The following is a 17,377-nucleotide window of genomic DNA, read 5'->3' as shown; positions in this document are numbered from 1 at the left end:
CTTGCCTCGAGTGGGGTGAGCCTGGAGGCGCTCAGATCCCCCAGCTTTGGTTTCTCAGGTGAATTTCAAGCTGTTCATTCTGATCTACACAGCCTTCACTGAATAATGAGGCAGTTAGGGATGTTTTCTTTCCACTGTCTCCGACTTACAGTGAAGTCTCCTAAGTTGGTTGTGCAATTGGGGTCGGGATGGACCTCCAGCGGAGGAGCTTTCTCAGCAGAGCACACACACCTGTGCCAGCTGGGGCAGCCCCGGGCTGGCAGACTTCCAGCAGGTCTCACCAGCAAGGCCGGGTGCGCAGAGGCGCAGTCTGCCCATGAAGCTGCTGGTGACACTAGCGAGGAGGACCCTGGAGTTCAGGGAAGGGCGGTGGCAGTGCCCGTGTTAGCTGCACTCAGCGGCGGGGTTTCCCTTACCGGGACGATGGACGCGGGGCGGGCAGCAGGCAACGGCCGCCGGGCCGCTCCTGCCCGCGCCGGGGGAGCGTGCCCCGGAGCGCGCCGGACCCCGGGCCACGGGCCGGCCCGGGGCCTCGCCGGGTCGTGCGGCCGCTGCACGGGGCCCCTCGGGGAGGCGGCGAGCGGAGAGCCGGGGGCCGAGCGCTCCTCCGAGCTCCTCGCGGGCCGGGAACTACGAGTCCCAGCGTGCTCGGCCCGGCGCCGGGCCCGGCCGCCGCGGAGGCTGCGCAGCCGCCTCGCATCGCCTCGCCTCGCCTCGCCGGGAGGGACCTGCCTGTTGACAGGGCTGCGCTGCGCTGCGGGCGGGCGGCCGGACCGGCGGCGACCCCCGGACGGCCGGACAGAGCCCGGCCGCGGGCGGGGTAAGGCTGCGACCCCCGGTCCACGCGGCCCCGGGCATCGCCCGCCCCCGCGGCCGTGCCCGGCTGCCGCGGGCGGGGCAGGATGCGCTGCGCTGCGGCGGGGACCGGCGGGCTCGGGGGTTCCCCCCGCGGCGCAGCCCCCCCGCCCCGCTCGGCGGTGCTGAAGGAGCTGGCGGGGAAGGTGCCCGTGCCCGGGGCAGGGCGCGGCTCCCCGCAGCCCCGCGGTTCCCTCTCGCGGGCCGGCAGCGGTTCTGCTCCAAGGACTGCGCCAAGGCGAGGGCTAGGGGGGCATTTTCCTGACAGGAGGATGCTGCACGGTCTCTGTCTCTCATCCTCGCCCCCTTTTCCTTGATAGGCCACAGGCCTGACAGGGGCTGTGTTCAGATCTCTCCTCCTGCCGCGGAACAAAGGCATCTCAGAAAGACAGACGCCAGCAGGGGTTAGGCATTTGCTAGGAAAGGCAACCCCTGAAACCCCCTGAAAACTGGCCCTCAAGAGCACAGTGCAGGCTGCGGTGTCATATGGAGATAACAGTGCTCTTCCATGGTGGCTTTGCTGAGCCAAAGCTTTTTGCCCTCCATGAAACGTCAAGATGCCCAAACTCTTGCAGTCAGAGTAGAGTGAGTATGTGTTACAGCGCTGGGAGGGACAGGTGGAGGAATCTAAGAAATGTCACTGAGCCTGAAACGTAGCCCAACCACCAGGCCAGGGGAGCGGGCAGGAAGAGGGCAGATGAGCATCAGTGTTGACAAGTGGAAGGTAAAGCAGCTGGGGATAAATAACTGCAGCTGTACATACACAATGCTGGGTCCTGAACAAGATCTTATGACTCAGGAAAGAGACCTTGGAGTCACTGTAGCTGGTTCTCTAAGAACCTCAGCTCAACATGCAGCCGTAACCAAAAAAGCCAATAAAATGTTGGGCATTGTTCAGGATGTACTAGAAAACAAAATGGAGAACATCATCAAAAGGGGGGCTATGATAACAGTCTATACAGTCATAAAGGGTGTGGACCCTTTATGCAGTCATAAAGGGAGCTGTTGTCTGCCAAGTCCCAGAGTAACAGAACTAGGGGAGACACGCTGAAACTAGTAGGGAACAGATTTAAAACTAGCAAGAGAAAATGCTCTTTTATGTAGTGCATAGCTAACCTGTGGAATACATTGCCACAGGAGGTGCTAGAGGCAAAAAGCATAGCCAGGTTCAAAAAAGGACTAGACAAATTCATGGTCAATAGATCTATTCATCTATTAATAGCCTTTGAAGAGAACAATTGGAAATGTTTCCTCTGGCATCTCTAAACAAATAATGGTTGATGCCAGGGAGGACAATGAATAGGGGATAGATCACTGTAGATCTATCTGGCTTTCCCTCTAGCATCCACTTCTGCCAAAACCCTGGGGAGGCAGGATACTGAGCTGGATGGGCCATTGGTCTGACCCAGCCTGGCAGTGCTTATGTTCTTATGTTAACAGTGGGAAGATTCACAGGCCACCTTAATATGACCTGCACTATAAACCAATTAAAAATTATAGTAAAGCTGAAATATCAAACAACATTGTAAAAGATAGAAATGTCAAGTATAGGGATCAAGTGTCAAATGCAAGTCAAGGAACCAATTAATTGTATTTTTATGGCATGTAAAACTCTGGGATACTTTGGGCAGAAGTGATCATTGCATTTTAGTAGAAAACTCTTCTAACACATTTTTGCTTTGTATATGACCAGGTAAACAGCTGGTCTGTCACTGTATGGACACTTGTCCATGACTGGCTTGTCCATTTTTGCTGGTGAATTGCTTGTGTTTCTGCCGTCTACTTCTTGGTATAGGAACATGAGGCTGGAAGGGGCTTCCTGGGTCATCAAACCCAGTCCCTTGTTTTAATCACTACCTCATGTAATCCCTTTCATGGGTTATAGTGACTGGGGAAATTAATACAATGTTCAGGCATGAGTGAGAGAGGTACCATTCATTCAGACATTGGCAGTAGACTGTTGTCAGTATTTGTCTCCATTCATTTGCTTCCTGACTTATTGCTTGCATTTCTGTCTGCTGTTGCTCATTGAGTTGGTGTTTTCACTGAGCTAGCCAGTCTGATGCTCAGGTCTCTTTCTGGATTGTTAAGGTTAATTAAATACACCATAAAACAAGTCAGTAGCTCCAATTATTACCCTCTTTAATTTATCCATTACTTCACATTTGCTAACATGAATCTCTTCAGCTCCTGTGTTGCCCATTCATACAGCTTATCTAGGCCCCCCTGAATTTCTCCACTCAGAATCCTCATTGCTCTCGAATAACTTATTTTTGTGCCAGTTACACATTTCACCACTTCACAGCTAAACCAGATTTTTTTCCCAGATTATTAGTGGTTTTGTTTCCACTATTTTATGATTCCCAGCAGGCAAGATCTATGGACGTCAGTTGTTATTGACATGTGCAAGTTGTTTGCGGAAATTCTAATGAAGTAGCGATTCAGATTTTATTGCTAGGGGCGTATGCATTTTCTGTTCGCTGCCAGTCTAAACTATGCTGTTTACAGAAAACCACATAACTTAGGTTGATTCTACCTTGGGCTTTTTGAATGCCTATACCTAGTCCAGGTAGCTTCCCTTTATGATACGTGGCTGTGTATGCAAGGTCTATGCTGGAGGTTGTTTTGGATTCTTTATCCAGTTGAAAGTATGTGCCTTCAGCTCTGATGCAGTGCTGCTTAGCAGTACAGCTTGATCTTTTTATATTGTGCTAATCTGATTTGTAAAAGCGAGTTACATTGGGTTATTTTTTTCTATCCATTTTTACCTTAAGTATTGCAGGAAGATACAGAATTCTGACAATTCCAGTTGCAAAGCAGAGAATTTTGGGGAAAGCAGTAGGTGAACTGGCAGCTCCATTGGATATCTTTGGGCAGTGAGAGTGAAATTAATATTACTGTAATGTCACCAATCTACAGTTTTCATACTAATGTTGCCAACATTGAAAAAAGAACAAACAGTCTTGTCTGTTCCAGGACCTCCTGTGTCTGATCCATCTGCTGTAAAATTAAAAAATATGCTGTATGTTTCAATGCAGAACTCCTCATGCTATTTATTGTTAGAGTTACTGAGTTGCCCACACCTTGAATGGTTTCTATTAGTTTGTTAGCTGCTAAAATGCTCAAAACCCATATAATGGGGAAAGAACAGCACAAGGAAGGTGCAATAACAGTTGTTTAAACCCATACATATTACTGATGATTGCACTGCAGCTGTCAATACCATACATTTATAGCCTAGCCTCTGTCAGGTTCTGTTACTTTTCTCTCTTGTTTCGCAGGTATTTTGTTCTGTGACTATGTCGATACAAAGCTATTCATGGAACAAGGTGCTATATGATAAGAGGAAATGACCTGAGGGTTAAATTGGAAGCTTAGGTTTTAGAGACTTGGGTCAATAGTCTGCAATATACTTCCTGCATGATCTTGGGCAAGACAACTGAATGTTTGTGGGCTTCTATAAAATGGGAATAATAGCATCTCCCTGTCTTCAGGTGCATTGTGGGGATAAATACACAGGAGACTGTGAGGTTATCAGATAGTGAGGTAAAGGGAACCCTAGAAATGTAAAGGAGAGATAGAAAAAGAGATAGACAAATTCAGGACAACCTAGTCCTCCATTTCCTGTGAATGTTTTTTTTTTAAATGCTGCTAAATATAATATCCATGATATATGTGCTAGCTTTGCATTTACAGTGGGTGAGATCGCACTTTCAACTTCTTTCAGTGACCCAGAGTTTGGGAAACTGGTAACTCAGGGGTAGTCAACCCCTGGCACAGGTGCCAGAGAATGCCACATGCTTGACACGTGTGCCTCAGGGTGAACAGTGGGGAAGAGGCCACGGCTGCACTACCACAACAAGGATCGGGGCCCTCGCAGCTCCCCCGCCATCTGGCTGGCTTGCCAACATCTTACAAGTCTAAGTTGTGGGTGTTTTTGGCACTCTTCCCAAAAGGGTTGCCAACCTCTGTGGTAACTGACCACAAGAACCTGTCTTCTGGGGAACACATCTTGTATGGTGAAGACGGTGGCATAAGGAGGTTCTTATTTGTATAGAATAGAATAGAATTTAGTGCAGACTGCTGGTGACAGGAAGGTGTTAACATGCTATAACTAGCATTAAATATTTGGTGACCCATATAAAACAAGGGAGTAGTTTCTTCCACTTTCTACTGAAGTGGAAGATATTCTATTTCTGTTCTCCTACTGAAGATCCATCACATAGGATAGTAGCAAAGTAGGGCTGAAAGGGATCTCACAAGGTCATCTAGTCCAGCCACCTGCTCAAGGTAGAATCATTCCTGACTAAAACATTCCAGCCAAGTGTCTATCCAACTTGCTCTTGAAAATTTCCAAGTGATGGAGATTTAATAGTTTCTCTAGAAAGCCTGTTTGAATGCTTGACCATCCTGAGAGTCAGAAGATCCTCCTCATCTCCAACCTAAATTTCTTCTGCTGCAGCTTGAAGCCATTGCTCCTAGTCTTGTCCCCTACTGCCACAAAGAAAAGCCCATCTTCATCCTCTATAATTACCCTTCAGGCATTTGAAGACTGTTATCAAATCCCCACTCAGTCTTTTCTTCTCCAGAGTAAATAACTCTTGCTCTTTCAGCCTTTCTTCATAAGTTATGCTTCCCAGGCCTCTAATTATTGTTGTTGCATGTAACACTAATTGGTATCTTTGTTCCCAGTCTCTGCCAATACTAGTGTTAAATCTCACAAGTGCCCACGCCACCAAATAAAACATCAGTTCAACACATGAGTACATATGATTGTTGTCAATAACCAGTCTCTGCGATTGGCATACACTACCACCTGGATAGGTTGTCCACTTCCAGAGTATAGGCATACTGGCCAAGCTGTCGGAAGAATCTGGCATTATCATGACCTATATTTTCTGGATAATTAGAAGTATTTTACTCCCTCTGATTATGAGTCTAGCACTTTCTTCTTAGCTTTTGTTCAGGGGGAAAAGAAAATCAAGCATGCATACACGTTTATCTTCAGTGGGACTTAAGAGTGTGTTCGAAAATGCAGTTTGAACTGAGATACTTTCCTAAATCAATCCAGAGCCTGTAGTTATTTTTCTTTGCTATAACTTCACATGAAAATACCAAAACCGTCAAACAATTCTTGTTAATGTTTTTGTTTCTTTGTGGGAGCTTAAATTTTCTGGCATCAGCTTTGGGATAAGGTTATTTATTTTTCAAGTACAGAAACAAAGTCTAAACATTTGCTGTGTATCTTGAGAAGTTAATAAATACTGCACACAGTTTGTAAAAACTTTGGAAAAGTTGTGTGTATAGTTATTCCCCAACATGTTTGTTTCTAGTAAAAACACTAACTTAGCTCTTAATGGTTGTGTTTTAGTGAGTAGCACTGGCCATGTCTACATGAGACACTGAGTGCGCAGTTGTTACTACACAGTCATTTAGTACTTGCATAACCAAATACTAAATGATTGCACAGTAGCTGGCATTACTGAGCAGTAGCGTCTCCGCACAGCTCCTGGGTGATGCTGACTGCGCAGTAGCTTGCAACTACTACACAGTAGCATCACAGTTCGTGCCCTGTGACACTACTGCACAGTACTAATGAGTTTCTGTGCAGTAAGCATCTCATGTAGATGTGGCCACTGTTAGGTAATGGATTTTTTCCCCCTTTAAATCTAAGGTAAATAAGCAGTCACAGGATAATACAGGTGTCCCTCGCTTTATGCTGTACGTGCATTCCTGGGAAATGGCACATAACTTGAATTTGCATAAAGGGAACCCACTTTACAATATAACAAATAGGGATACATTTCAAGACCTCAACTGTATTGACCTCCAGACCCATTTTTACCATTTTTACAAGACAATTTTCGTACTCACCAACAGCAGATAGTACACACAAGCACAGGGCACTATCATAATGGTAATGGCAACTACAGAAACACATGTCGCAGACAACGAGTGAGGAGCACAGATCAACACGGGAGACTATATTTTGGTGCATGTCACTCCCACAGCGCACTGCACAAAGCAGCTGACTGTGGGCTTCTACAACATTGGTCGCATAAGAGTGAATTTACCTTGCATATAACAAACTTTTGGTATAAAAAGGGTCATCGCATGAGAGCAGATTTGCACATACAGAACCTGCATAAAGCGGGGAAACCTGTAATACAAAGGGAAAGGAAATATTTCAGTGTGTTAGTTCTAGATTTTATTTTGACTCAGGTGGTGATTTTTAGTAGACTACATAGTGATTCAGATTAAATTTTCCATGTCTCTGAGGAATTAATTTTCTGAACGACTATTAAATTATGGAGATGCAAAGGAATGTGAAATAGAAATGGCTTTCATACTTTTTCTTATTTCTAACAGAGTATTGATTGAAATAATCAGAACTAGGAGGGGATTGTTCAAATGTTTTATAACAAAGGATTTACTACATAGAGAATTGGCAGGGAGGCAAGGGAGAACGATGTGCCTCTGTGTTCTGTTTGGGTTCTCACAGTGGACTCCAGTGCCTGAGTGCCCTTTCCTAGTGTAATAAAGGATATGGCTAATATCTGCCATGTTCTTCCATCGTCTTTCCTCAGGCAGAAGTGGGTGGAGTGTTTTGTTTTGGTAGGGATTTATTTGATTTGTTTTATTATTAGTGGTGGTTTATGTTCAGGAAGGACAAGTCAAATAAGTATCTTTTGCCCTCGGAGTGGAAGATGGGGAGGTCCCTGGTACTCTTTCTTTCCTTGGGGAGTTCATTCCACAGCTCATTTTCCAGCAAAGTTCCAGCTACCATCCTTCATCCCCAAGCTTTAGGAGGTCTTTTAGATATTCAGGATCAGGCCACTGAACAGTTGAAGAGAACAACTGTGATCTTTAAATTGATTTGATATTCTATGGGAAGCCAGGGTAGAAAGCTGAGGACTGGTTTGAAGTGTTGATAGTATAGCCATCATTCCTGAGATGTTCTAATCATTGAATAGCCACCCCATGTGCATCCCTCATTTCCCTGTATACTGATCTTAAGTGGTGCAGAAGGTGCTAGATAGATTTCATCTACAGGACTTAAGGGCTTGAGGCTGAAAAGGGGCAGACAAAATTCTGAAGTCAGTGGGAGCTGGGGGGTGCTCCTAACCTGTAGGCGCTGACCAGTAAATTGCAGGATTGAGCCCTACATGACTCTCATAGAAGGCTATCAAATTATCATGCAAACATCAATCAAACTATCCAGCAGCCCTGTGAAGTGAATGTTATCACCCCTCTTTTAGAGATGGAGAAAATCAGATGACTTTTTCCAGATAATACAGCAGAATTATGAACTAAACCCAAGAGAGGTGCACTCTATCCTCATGAGCTAACCACTAATAAACCACACTGCCTCTTCTTGTGCTGATTCTCTGCATTCTCTCTTCACCTCCATTCTTACTTAAATGCTTTTCATCTACCAAGATAAAAAGAAAAAACAAAAGAATCTGCCCTTACTAGTTCACCAGCTCCAACTAAAGAAGTCCACATACTGTTAATGTACACTTAGTAACAATAATCTTGCATATGGGAACAACTCCAATGGATATGATATATTTTAACCCCAACCAGTAGCAGTCTGTAAATGGATACAATTGCAGAAAAGAAAACTATTGTGTTTCCCTTAGTTCCTATCATGTTTCAGACAGTTATGAATAACACTATGGATATTACTTAAATAATAATTTGAAATCAAAATTATTGAACAACCTCTCTGGAGATCACTTCTGCATCAGAAGTGGAGAGGATATGTTGATACTTCAGATTTTTTGTATTCCCCAGCAATAAAATCTTTCCTCTTATCTGGATTAAAGACTGTGTGTGTATATGTAATTAATGTGGTAGTTTCTTTGTCAAGGAATTGCTCCATTGCCATTAAAGCAAATGGATGCATTTCATTTGACTGAGGAGTGGTTAGGTCCTTGATAAAGAAACAAATTGGTACAAACTACCGAGAAATATGCATTACCAGGATACATAAAGGCATCACACTTCTGGAAGGGACTTTTTGACTTCTGAATGATCATTCTAAAAGTCCAGTTTTAGCTTAATGTTAGGATATGGTAACTCTCAACATGGAACTACATGAGGAACACAACATGAGACTAATACAGTTCCTAGGAAGATGACATAAACTAACACAAGATTTGCCCTAAGGGGAAACCCTGCATTTAGAGAGAGACAGTATCCATCAAATAGGCTGAAAATGTGTTAATGGAAATTTAATGAGATAATTCACCAGAGAGAAAAACAGGAACCCTGCATTATTTTTTTACATGAAATATAGTCTTGTTTACACTCTGCTAGGATTAGAATAATATTAATAATCAAATGAATACCTAGAGAGTTAGCATGTCCACAGTATAATAAATCAATCAAATGAAAAAAGCCCAGGGATAGTCTGTGTTTGTGGATATTAATTCTAATTTGTCTGTGGAAAGAAACCTCTGTTAACATCTGGATAGCTTTTAGCACCTGCTTTTAATTAAATGATTAATGCAGAAATGTCAGTGACCTTAGCTGGTTATGCTTAAATTCAGTGAAAATTTCACCTGTGTTTTCAGGTAGGGAAGGCCTTTGTTTGTTTGTGTGTGCATGTGTACCAATAAACTGGGTTAACTAAGGAAAAAAAGACATATGTCTTTACTGACAGCATCTGATGAAGTAAGCCTTCTGCTTACAAGAGTTTATGCTATACTTCTCTGATTTATTTGGTCTGTAAAGGTGCAAACCTACCCTGCCTTCTTACTAACATCTATGATCAGAAACAGACATCAGTTATTTTAGAGCAGCATAGAAAGGTCCACTTCAGCGTGGGTATGTTGAGGAAATAAATATTTTAAAGGATTTCCCGCAAAATCAACATAGTGAAAGAGGAATCACCAGTCAAGGAAAGGAAGTGGTTGCGCAGTTATTTATTATTAATGGAGGTGAGCACAAGTAAAAAGAAAGTTGCATCTTAATATACTCTCATTGGAAGGGTCCAATCCAACAAAGCATTAGACATTTGATTAGACTGTGGCTTGAGTAGTGGAATAACTTGGATCAGGAAAGTTAGGCAGAACCAGAGCAGTCATACTGGGATAGCCAAAGAAAGTATCAAAATAGATTCTAGAACTCCTTAAATAGATTCTAGAACTCCTTGGAGATTCCCAAAATGATTTGGCAGGAGCACACAGAAGAGAAAGTTCAAAGAGGAACCCGTAGGACCAGTCTTAACTGGCTCCCAGAAAAGACAGTAAGGCTAACAGAGCAAGTTTCTTATTGTGTATAATGCTGGATTGCTAATTCACGTATTGTACTACATTAATCATGGGGTGTAGACAAGAGCACCATTGCAACTCATAGCACTTTGCAGGAAGTGCTATGAGTTGCAACAATCCCTTGCACCCAACAGAAGTTTGCTGTTGGGTCCAGGAGTTGGGGATTCCAGCTATTTGCTGTGAGCCTGCAGCCTGGCCTCTCTAGCAACACCATTCCCTCCACCCAGCCCGGATGGTGTTTTCAGAGTGGGAAAAGAGAGCCAAGGGAGCTAATTCTTGGGGTTCCCCAGTTGACACTGGAGGGAGGGTTGGGTGGATTGAAGCCTCCCCAGCCCGGGGGGACTCCAGTCCACCCTCCCAACCCTCCAACACTGGTTAAACCACCCCCCCACCCCCAAACCAAACTCCCTCTGCTCCCTTCCCCCCTCCCATTCTGAAAACAGTAACAGGCTGGGAGCCCCACAGACACAAGTAACAACAGAAAGTGTTGTTTTGGGGCATGTTCATCTGTACCATCCTGCAATGAGGATTCAGATCTTCATGGGATCAGGCCCTTTTAAAATGGTCTGCAACTGTGAATTTCTGTTTGGTCACTGCTGCAGACTGCTTTCTGGGGCCAGATCAGGCAAATTGTCACTTCTGTCAGCAGCTCTGGTGCCTAATGTTATAAAGAGACATTTCACATGATTAGTCTTCTTTTTCCACCTTTGTTATCTATATGTCTTCCTTCCATTTTTTCCTTCTTTTAGCAGGACTTATCACTAAAGCCATTTTTGATTGTACACAGAAAAAAACTGTAGGCCTTCATACTTCATTGTGCACCAGCATTTTACTTTTGTGATGAGCTGGGCCTAGGCATCTAGGGTAGTCTCTTGAGATATCTGAACTATTTTTGATTCTAAAGCTAATTTTTCAAAGCCAAAGAGTGACACTGTGACACAGAAAGTGAGAGTTGGGAGTAAAGCAATTGTCAAATAATGGAGAATTCTCAAAAATGGATTCTGCTTTCAACAACTTGATTTTCAGAGCTCATCATGCTGAAATTGGATTGTGTATTTGGAGAGCTCCATTACTTGGATGGTACAGAACAGTCATCCCAGTTTCACTGTGCATCTGTTTGTGTTACATGAAAACCAGTCTGAATCATAATGGTCCTATTTAATGGGTCTGGTATCTATGTAAGTGTAATTTGTTCCACCTGTTTCATATGCTTTTGTTTAGCTCTCTGAGGCTATTCAAAGAAAGCGAGGAATGTTTCCACACTTTCAGATTAGTTTCAAATCTGTCACCCTTCAAATATCTGCCAATATGACTGGAATAGTTTAAAGTAGATTAGTTTTCTGGCCCCTAATCACAATAGCTTTCCTTGTGCTAACATAGTTAGATGCGAGTCAGTCTTTCCATTCAAAACAGATTTTCAGGCTTTGTAAAAGGGATGAAAATTTTCTCAGATCCAACTATAAAAATCAGCGTTTTCTATAAAATCTGGAAGATTCTGTGGGACTTAGTTACTCATACAAGTACATCAGTCCTTCCCTGCACGTAGCATTATACAGTGAGTGTAGCTTCCTTCTTTGTTTACAATCCAGAAGCAAAGATGGGGGATTCTAGGACACTGCTTTACACCGTCTGCATATCACTATAGATCACTATAGAGCTGCTTCATCTCTATAGGACTCCAGAGACACTACTTTTTCAGGTCACTAGTTTATGTTTTAAAAAGCCCCAAAGGCCTGATCAAACAGAAAATAGCCACTACAGCTGCTAGCCCATGGAAGGCCATCCTGATACAAGGCACTTGAGTAGTTCCTAAGAGAATTATCCAAACGGAGGTAAATCTCCTAACCTGAGAGATTAATTCCAATACTGCATTCATTCCATCTCAAAAATAAACTTCTATAGAAACAGTAAAATTTGACAATGTTGTGGCATCACCAAAAATTCAAGACTGCTTACTGTTGAAGAACAGTTGTAAGGGTGTGACCATGTATGGATTATAACACAGCAGGGGATGTAACATAGTATTAAGGCAGTGGTTTTCAATCTTTTTAGTTTTTTCATTTGAGTACCCTGAAAACATTTTGAATGGAGGTGTGGACACCTTTGGAAATTTTGTATGGAGGTGCAGACCCTTTTGAATTGTAAGGGTAAGTATTCGCATACTTTTGATTAATCATAGTCATCTTTCACAGACCCCTTAGACATAGTCTGTGGACCCACAGGGGTCTGCTGACCGTAGGCTGAAATCACTGTATTAAGGGGTTAAAACCACTGTATTAAGGAGTTGAGAGGCTGGACACCTTCAAGTCAGTGGGTCCTGACAGATTGCACCTCAGTGTACTTAAGGAGCTGGCAGGAGTCATAGCCCAGCCACTGGCAAAGATAGTTGAAAACTCCTGGCACTCAGGTAAAGTACCTGAAGATTGGAAGAAGGCCAATGTGGTACCCATCTTGAAGGAAGGAAAGTAGATCCTGGGAATTACAGGCCAATCAGCTTGACCTCAATCCCTGGAAAGATTCTGGAAAAAATTATCAAAGAGACCATTCTTGACAAGCTGGCTGATAGCAACATCCTGAGGGATGGGCAGCACGGGTTTGTTGTGGGTAGGCCTTGCCTGACCAATCTCATCTCCTTCTCTGACCAGGTGACCTATCACCTGGACAAGGGAGAAGAGATTGACATCATATATCTGGACTTTAAAAAAGCCTTTGATCTGGTGTCCCATGATCTACTCTTGGAAAAATTGGCCAACTGTGGCCTTGGCTACATCAGAGTCCGACGGCTGGGGAATTGGCTCTGAGGCTGGACCCAGAGAGTGGTGGTTGACGGAAGTGAATCATCATAGTGCTCCGTGACCAGTGGTGTCCCCCAAGACTCCATCCTTGGACTTGTTCTCTTTAATGTCTTTATCAACGATGTGGATACTGGTGTCAGAAGTGGACTGGCCAAGTTTGCCGATGGCACTAAACTTTGGGGTAGAGCGTCCACACCTGAGGATAGGCTAGTGTTCCAGGCTGACTTGGATAGGCTCAAAAAGTGGGCAGATACAAACCTAATGATGTTCAATACTGACAAATACAAGGTACTTCACCTTGGGGAAAAAACCTGATAGCACGCTTATAGCCTTGGCAGTGCTACGCTCACTAGCACCATGGCCAAAAGAGACTTGGGGGTCCTGACTGACCACAAGATGAACATGAGCCACCAATGTGATGTCGTAGCTGGTACAGCAAACCAAACTCTGGCTTGCTTATAAATGCTTCTCAAGTAAATCTCAGGATGTCATCCTCTCACTGTACTCAGCCTTGGTGAGGCCACAGCTGGAGTACTGCATCCAGTTCTGGACTCCACAATTCCAGATGGATGTGGAGGAGCTTGAGAGAGTCCAGAGGAGAGCCACATGCATGATCAGAGGGCAAGAGAATAGGCCTTATGAAGAGAGGCTGCCATAGGACTCTTCAGTCTGGAAAAGTGCAGGTTCAGGGATGACCTGTTGACATCAGAGGTGTGCATCAGGATCTGGGGGATGCCACTTCACCAGAGCATCCCAAGACATAGATTTATGTCATGCAATGCTTAGAACAAAAGCAGAAAATTGGATGTACTCTCTAAAAAACAAGTGATGTAGGCACACTCAAACAGCAAGAAACAGGGTGGGAAGCATCACAGAAGGGCAGGGGGCATTGTTTACATGCACAAAGCTAACAAACATCTCCAACTGGAGCCATTTACCAAGGTGGGGATGCTAATCATATGAAAATGTCCAAACAATGTGGTTCAGTAAGGAAAAGTGCAAAACCCTACTCATAGGATGGAACAATCTCATGTGCCACGACAAGCTGAGGACGGACTAGCTAAGCAGCAGCTCTGCAGAAAAGGACCTGGGGGAATATAGTGGAATATTAAGCTGAATATGAGCCAAACTTACTGCCAAGAAGGCTAATGGCATACTGGGCCGCATTAGTAGGAGTGTTGCCAGCAGATCAAGGGAAGTAATTTTTCTCCTCTATTCAGCACTGGTGAGGCCACATCTGGAGTACTGTGTCCAGTTTTGGGCACTCCACTACAGAAAGGATGTGGACAAATTGGAGAGAGTCTAGTGGAGGGCAACAAAAATGGTTAGAGGGCTGGGACACATGACTTCTGAGGAGAGGCTGAGGGAACTGGGCTTATTTAGTCTTGAGAAGAGAAGACTGAGAGGGGATTTAATAGCGACCTAAGACTACGTGAAGGGAGGTTGCAAAGAGTATGGAGCTGGACCTGTTCTCAGTGGTGGCAGATGACAGAACAAGGAGCAATGGTCTCAAGTTACAGCAAGAGAAGTTTAGGTTAAATATTAAGAAAAACTTTCTCACTAGGGGCGCTTATACATGTGACGGGTTTAGTCCTTCAGGGTTGCATTCAATGCCCCCTAAACTGAAAGTGAGTTTTACATTGACACAGTGGGTTTTATTTTTCTGTCACTATATACACATCATTGTCCTGGCAGCTGCAGGTGTCTGCTGAAATCAGAAGCAGCAAGGGGACAATCCTTTTTCTTTTTCCAGTGAAGCCTGCCTGCTTCTTGCACGGCCAGGAGGCAAGCTGCCAGTGGGCCAAGTGGCCCCTGAGCTACGGGGGGCTCCGCTCCTCTCCTCCTTAGCAGCGGTGTCCCCCCGGGGCCAACTGGGTATGTTGTGAGTGGGCTGGGTGCTGTCCCAGCTTGGAGGCGCCCAATCTAACCTTTTCCCAAGCCTGCCTGGGCTTCCAGCACCCCATGCATCGTCCCACCACCTTCTCCAGCCACCAGTACACCCAGCCACCTCCCTACGCTGCCCCAGGCACAAGCTAGCCCATTCCCAGGCAGTCCCAGGTGTCCTGGCAGCCGCAGATGCCTACTGAAAGCAGAAGTGGTGAGGAGCCTGATCCTTTTTTTTCTTTTTGGCAGGGCCTCCCTGACTCTCCCACAGCTGGAGGGTGAGCTGACAGATTAATGACTGCAATGTTCCAAGTTGCAATTTTGTAAACTAAACTACATCAGGATGTGGTTTAGTTTGTGATAATGCAAACTAATTTAACCCCCCCCGCCCCAAACTTGCATATGTGTAAAGTGTGATGGCATTAAGCCACACAAAGGCAAATTTTTGTCATGTGTACATGGTAACATTGTCATGTGTACAAGTGCCCTAGGAGGCTAGTAAAACACTGAAACAGGTTACCCAGAGAGGTTAGGGGCTCTCAATCCTTGGAGGTTTTTAAGACCTAGCTAGACAAACACTTGGGTGGGATGATCTACCTGGGGATGGTCCTGCTTTATGCAGGGGGTTGGACTAGATAGCCTCCTGATGTCCCTCCCAGCCCTAATTTTCTATGATTCTATCTCAAGAAGGCATACCCTTCTTCAGCTGAATTGTGATGAATTGTTCAGTCTCCTGGTTCCTTTGGCATCAAAGTAAAAGTGATTCTGGTGAAATACAGGTACAGAATTAACCCAGAACTCTGCCACGATAGTAACTATAACTGGGTTTATTTAACCAAGTACTCTGAGAGTTTTGAGGTGTTTAGGAGATGGATCTTTCACTGAGCTTTGAGTATCACTGCTGCATGCATTCAGTTTTCTTTCCTTTATAACAGTGGTGGAGGGACTACCTTTTTGGCAGGTGCCACAGATTAGCTCTGCACCCAAAGTGCCACTCTGATCCCCTTTCCCTGCTCAATATGCTCTGCTTTTGTTCTCAGCCCTGTGCTCTCTGTCTGATATGCTGCTGTCCTTTCTGCTTCCTTCCCTGTATTCCCTGTCCAATTTGATGCTTTGATTTCTTCTTCATGTTCTGTCTGCTGCTGTGCTGCCTGTCCTCTTCTCCTTCTGCTACATGACACACACAGAGGCTGCCTGTACCACTCATGGTACCAGTGCTGCAGACTGGCCACCCCTGCTTTATAATTGTGGTGGGCTCACCGCTTTTGCCTGGCAGGCCCGGCTTGGAGAAGGACACTTTGGATTGGTGGAACATTTCTACCAATCAGGTAACAGCTGGGAAGGGCTTGCCCTGCCGCTGCTCAGAGCGGTGGGGGTGGGGAAGAGCCCCTGGACCTGATTGAAAACTGTGCTTTTTCTGGCAGACTTCAGGGGTGGGACCACTGGTGTAAATAAAAGCCCAGCATGCTCAGCAGAGATAACAAGGGACAGCAGAGAGGGAAGAGCCTCCACCGGGATCCTTTCTTCGCCCAGCGGTGCGCAGGCCCGCACATGTGGCTCAGGCTCTGGGAGTTGCGTGGAGGCAGCTTGAACCTGCATCCTCAGCAGAGGGCTGGATGAAGCGGTGTGCAGACACAGAGAACCAGCCCTGGGAGCATCTCGAAGCTGCTTGGGCCCCATGCAGTGTGCAGACCAGCACACAGAGAGCCAGCCCTCAGAGCATTTTCAGGCTGCTTGGGCCCCATGTGGTGTGCAGACCAGCACACGGAGAGCCAGCCCTGGGAGCAGCTCGAGGCTGCTCGGGTCCCACGCAGTGGGCAGATCAGCATGTGTAGAGCCAGCCCTGCGCGCATCTTGAGGGTGCTCAGGCCCCATGTGGTGTGCAGACAGAGAGTCAGCCCTGGGAGCAGCTTGAGGCTGCATGGGCCCCACATGGTGTGCTGACTGGCATGCGGAGAGCCAGCCCTGGGAGCATCTCGAGGGTGCTCGGGCCCCACGCGGTGTGCAGACCAGCACACGGAGAGCTGGCCCTGGGAGCAGCTCGAGGCTGCTCAGACTCACATGGTATGCAGTCTGGCACTCAGAGTACCTGCCCTGGAAGCACCTTGAGGCTGCTCAGGTTAACCCTGGCATAAGCCAGATAACTGGAGCTCCGCAGTGTTGCCTGGCCAAAAAACTAAAAGAGCCCCGGAGCCTAGAGCAGGGCCTGGGAAAGGGGAGGCCTAGACATAAGGCTAGGTAAACCCAGCCGGCCCCCAGCTCCCCGCATGAGAGCTGGAAGAACCCTTGGTGCCCAAAGCAGGGCACAGAGCCAGGAGGGGAGCTCTTGGAGTGACATCGCTGGTGGGGCCTCTGACTGAGTGAAGAAGGACTCTGAGGCTGGGTCGATGGCTCCTCAAAGAAAACTGTAAGTTGCTGGCAGAGTCGAGTCCCACAGGGGAGGCATTCGTGAAATAAGGCAGCCCCCTGTTCCCCCACCTCGAAGAGGGAAGCCCAAGGTAAGTTCTCCTCCCAGCTAGACCCATAGAAGAGGAAGCCCTCTTTGCTAGCTAGGATCCAGGAGTA

At 45.8% G+C, this 17,377-nt stretch overlaps 1 protein-coding gene across 3 annotated transcripts in view; it reads left to right on the top strand.

Annotated features, from left to right (window-relative positions):
- Window positions 1-669: 669 nt before the first annotated feature.
- The window catches only part of TMOD2 (tropomodulin 2), a 54,408-nt gene continuing 37,700 nt past the window's right edge, over window positions 670-17,377 (top strand). Inside the window, exon 1 of one of the 3 annotated variants that reach the window (XM_090029388.1) lies at window positions 670-820. The gene's annotated coding sequence lies outside the window, so the exon portion shown is untranslated. The remainder of the gene's footprint in view (window positions 821-17,377) is intronic. The other 2 variants (XM_090029390.1, XM_090029389.1) reach the window with 2 other exon arrangements.

This window comes from Crocodylus siamensis, chromosome 15 (genome assembly GCF_052110815.1).
Source record: "Crocodylus siamensis isolate JL-2025a chromosome 15, ASM5211081v1, whole genome shotgun sequence".
In the NCBI taxonomy this organism is placed as follows: Eukaryota; Metazoa; Chordata; order Crocodylia; family Crocodylidae; genus Crocodylus; species Crocodylus siamensis.
This window is presented reverse-complemented; position numbering and strand designations above follow the sequence as displayed.